A 5240-nucleotide genomic window follows, 5' to 3' on the forward strand; every position below is an offset into this window, starting at 1 on the left:
GTTCAGCAGCTGAGTGGGTGTTTTCTAATGGGGTAGTCGGGGAACAGTCATGCCAGAAGAAACATTTATTCATCCTACCAGAAGAATAACTTTTGTCCTGTCTTCCTGTGCCAGTAATTTGTTACTGAGCTGAGTTCAGACGGGTTACCTACATTTTCACAAATTCTGAAAGGAGCTCCTGAAGCGTGGGCCTCCAGCACAAGTGCAAGGAGGTAACTAAGGTGGTTGAAGTACTAGACTGGCACAGCGGAGGGCCATGCTCAGTTCTCAGCTCTCCCATGGACTCCTCTGATCTCAGACAAGTTTCAGCTCCTAACTATGACCCCTCCATATCTCCCCAAGAAAAATACTGCTTTCAGCCCTCTGCCTTTTTTCATTTCCTTAGCTATAAGCCTTTAGAAACAGATGCAACTTCTTGTAACAGGATTTTACAGCATCAGATACATCGAGGTTTGCAGGTACTAATGGAAAGTAAATAATAACATATGCTGCCTTCATGAACAGCCGTTGTGGTAGTGGACTCAGCCACATCAGACGTAACTGATCACCCTGCAATAACATTGCCTATATTGACATAGTGTCACCTGTGTAATAAGTTATTTGGAAGTGACTTTCTTAAATTACATCTTTTCAGCGTGTTCAGCCACAAAGAAGGTACATACATGTTTTTAAAGTGAGCATGTTTTAACCATGCCTACCAACAAGCTTGGAGTACAGGTCTGCATTGCTGTTATGTTTTCCAGAGAACAAGCAAGCTGATATGATCTATGTTAGCATCATTGCAGCGGACCAAAGAAAGGAGTTAAAAGATTAGGCTCTTAAGTTATTGCTAAATTCTGCTTGCTTGCTTTTGGTTTGCTCAATAAACTGTATATCGTAGCAATGTGCCCCCAGCATCCCAGGTTGGACATTCAATTACTTGTGACCACAAAAGCTGATAATCTCGTGGCCAGTGATGTGAGCAACATTTCCCTCTTCAGTTTAACAGAAATTGCTCAACAGTTACAGCACCTTCCTCCCCTTCCACGTGCAGTTCAGGAGCACGCAGATGCCTGGGCAGAAAGAGCCTTTCACGGGAGCCATGGCATAAGGGAAACCTTTTTAGCTCTAGCCAACACTTCAGACCTAATCCAAGTCACCAGAAAAACACAACTCCTATCACTTCAGGGGCTTCTGTGCTTGGACTAAATGACTCAAACCCAGTTCCTAGTCAGTAAATCTGTAATCCACAAAGCACCTGTCACAGATGGCATTATTCGATGTACATCTTTATCCAATGAGCCAAAAAATACAGGCCTAGGAAAACATGGAGTCCAAATTCAGCTTTAAAGGAGGGGTAGCCCAAAGACTACAACTTTGGGTAAGTGTATCATAGAACTTTGATTAATTCCTCCTTACTTCTGTTGAAGGGTAAAGGTTTGATTTTATCTCCCCTTTTGTAAAGGTGGAAGGAAGAGGGACATATATGAAATAGGTCATTTAATGGAATCCCAAAGCTAAGTGGGATGACATTCTGAGATGAGCAAGTTTATGCTGCTTCAAACTGCATATAACAGTTTTCTGTCTCTGTGATGTGCTCTTCAACCTGGGATGCTGGGGGCACATTGCTACGATATACAGTTTATTGAGCAAACCAAAAGCAAGCAAGCAGAATTTAGCAATAACTTAAGAGCCTAATCTTTTAACTCCTTTCTTTGGTCCGCTGCAATGATGCTAACATAGATCATATCAGCTTGCTTGTTCAATAGGAAATAATATCACTCCTGCCTCCAAGCCCGAGAAATCAGATATTTGGAAACAGAGAACAGTATTAAACAAATTATAAACTGTGTTATCTCAGAAATGAATCTTTCAGTTAAACAAGCCAAAGTCAAAGCAAAGATAAGGTTAGATAAACTCTTTGCCTGATACGCAGTACTGCAACATGTTAACAATCTCTGCAGACTTACTTAATGTGGCCCCCCTGCACTGAGGTCTCTGGAAGAGTGCTAGCAAAACTCAGCTCAGCTTTTAGTTGGAGCTGTGCCAGAGAACTGGAAGAAATCTGCTTCAGAGACAGAGTTCAGTCTTCCCCTCTTGCAGGCAACCACCTGCATCTCTTTTGGAAACAATCAAGCTTCATCCTTAAAGCTGGTTACAGTTCTTTTTGTCACTGGTGCTGCTGCTTCAAAATCATACTCAAATGAGGGTTTGAAATTTTTCCTACTATATCTGGGTTAAATTTACTAACAGACAGTTTTTATCTAATTACCCTTTAGCCAATATCACCCTTTCACTTCGTTTCCCCGCCCATGCTTTCCCCGTTGACTTCATTTTACCTTTACAAACAAGCCAGCTTCATTAAGATTTTCATTCTCATGAAATCATCTCTGTACCAGATTTTGTTATTTTTATATATAAAAAAGATTAACAAAATTCAGTGCAATGCTATGAGTTGTTACCTGTCTATAGTAAAAACATCGTCTAAAACATCCTAGGATTATATTTTCTGGCAGCCACATCTTATTCTTGGTTCCTGTTTATCCCGTGTTCAGCTAAAACTCCAGCTATCCTCCTATGTCACGTTCAACAGATGAGCTCTTAGAGTGCCATCTTATGAATTCAGAACTATATGATCTTGCACATCATACTATGAAATTTATTCCCCCCCCCTTTTTAACTCCAGGCCTTAACTCTGACACATTCTTGCATAATCTTTCCTATTCCTTCTGTAAATTTATTACATGCCTAATTCTTGTGCTACCATCACTACTGCAAGTATAAACAAGGTACAGACCCCACTGTGAAGAATTCTCCTATAAACCCTCTTCCATTCTAACAGCTTTTCTTTGTTTCCCTTGTCTCAGTTTGAGTTCTTACTCTTTTTCTTCCCATATTGTATAAATACTTTACTGGTTTACTAGGTAGGCTAGATCTGCCAAATTTCTCCTGGCTATAAAATCAGTTATCAAAATTAAATGGCTCTAAGAAATGAACTCACATTATATTTTATCTAGTTTTCTGAATAAGGATAAGTTTTCTATTATGGAAATAACACATAAAGCACATGCATGGGAAGTCTCAAGTAAGCAATTTTAGAAAGCACAGCAGCTTCCAGCTAACTCTAAGGAGTCTGGGCTTCAAACAATCAGTTCAACAATTTCACTATTCAAAGGGAAAAATGGGAAACACAAGCAAAAGATACACATGTGCTAAACTTCCTGGAAAAGTCAAATACAGGAAAAGGCTTAAAGCTATTTTTAGTTTGTTTCTTAAAGGAGAAGACTCATGTATGAAAGTGTCAAAGCCCCATTATGATCACACCAGACTCAAAAAAGCTGAGCTTGCTGAAGATAAACTCAAAAGTAAGCCATGAGGCATGCAAATCATTTTAATTCCTTGTATGACACTCTGCATCCAGCTGTTAATGCTATGGCGGAGCTTGGTTCCTGCTCTGCACTTACCACAAACAAGCAGGGACCCTCTCTGAGGAACAGAAATGGCTTTTCTGAGACCAAGCGGGAACATGCTTTAGCATGTTAAGAGTCCAAAAGTATTCAAAAAATGCTCTGTAGTATTAAGGCAGCAAAGCTGGTGAGGGATCTGGAGAAAAAGTCATATGAGGAGTGGCTGAGGGAACTGGGGTTGTTTAGCCTGGAGAACAGGAGGCTGAGGGGAGACCTTATCACTCTCTACAGCTACCAGAGAGGAGGTTGCAGAGAGGTGGGGGTCGGTTTCTTCTCCCAAGTAACAAGTGATAGAAGAAGAGGAGAAGGCCTCAGGTTATGCCAGGGTAAGTTTAGGATGGATATTAGGAAAAAATTCTTCACAGAAAGGGTTGTTAAGCATTGGAACAGGCTGCCCAGGGAAGCGGTGGAGTTGCCATCCCTGGAGGTATTTAAAAGATGGGTAGACATGGTGCTTAGGGACATGGTTTAGTGGTATTTTTAGCATTGTTAGGTTGATGGTTGGACTTGGTAATCTTCAAGGTCCCTTCCAACCTGACAATTCTATGACTCTGTGATTTCATTTTTGGACAAATGAAATTGAATTTTGAACAGAATTTTGAACTGATGCAGCAATATAGGCTATAAAAGCCTTCTGTCAGTACCAGGACAAATTTGCAGTTTGGCACGCACATGTCCAAGCTGTACCTTGCTAAGAAGAGCTGGGGATCTTTTGAGAGAGCGTACACAACACAACTCACCCCCACGGGCCAAATAAAAGCGCAATTTAGTTATGCAATCAATAGCTCTTCAGGCCACCACGAACTCAGTAGTGAGTCCCAGTCCTGTTTCAAGTCATCTACACCTGATTTTGTTCTAAACTGACAAATAACACGCTTGTATGAGTTGCACCTATTGGCTTTCTGAAGTTGCTGCTTTTCGTTGCTGAACATGCCTCTCTGTGACCCTTAAAGTCGTCTGATAATTCATTCCCTTCTTCACGTGAGCTTTTGCATCTGCAAGACACTTCTCAAGAACAGTTCTATAAAGAGAGGACACAAGCCCATACTTACAGCTGGGCTGGGGACCAGAACGGGAGCCAGGGAAATGCCATGCGCAGCTCAAGAAAGCAAAATGCCCCTTCTCAGGTGCACAAGGTGAAGGACCTATGTTACATAAATTAAGATATTGCGTGCAGTATGTTTTTAAAAATCCTTTGTGAAGACATTTCAAACTGTTTTGTAGTGCCAACCTGCTCAATAATACAGTAGTTTCCATTCATATGTATATTACTAGTAGCAGAATATGAAGACGACACTCCTAAATGAAACAAATCCAAGGTTTAATAAATTTTTTGCCTGTAACAGGTCATTGCCCATATGGGAAGGTAACAGATATTACACATCCGCAAACTGCAATGATAGAATGGTTTTGCGAATTTTTGCTGTTAATAAAATCATTGAAGCAGGAAGAGATGAACGAAGATAATCATCACAACGTGTGGCACTATCAAAGTTTTATTTTTCAGTGGAGTGCTTTTTACAGTGATAATGACATGGACTCTTGTGCCTGTGTACGTCTTCAATACAGTAAGCTCCATTTGTCCTCCTTGAGATAAAACGCTTTTCAGAGTTCAGCAATGAAAAAACACCCAGGAGACACCCACGTGCATTCAGCTGGCATGGCGTGTTTAGCTGCTGAAACGCAGCCGCCGCCAGGAAACAGGCCGCAGCACAGCGCTTCAGGCAACTGCAAGACATATGGAAACCCCAGGATGTCCTGGGAGGTGCAATGAGAAGTGTTATTTAAAGACTC

The sequence above is a fragment of the Charadrius vociferus genome, unplaced genomic scaffold (genome assembly GCF_000708025.1).
Source record: "Charadrius vociferus isolate BGI_N301 unplaced genomic scaffold, ASM70802v2 scaffold953, whole genome shotgun sequence".
Lineage (NCBI taxonomy): Eukaryota > Metazoa > Chordata > Aves > Charadriiformes > Charadriidae > Charadrius > Charadrius vociferus.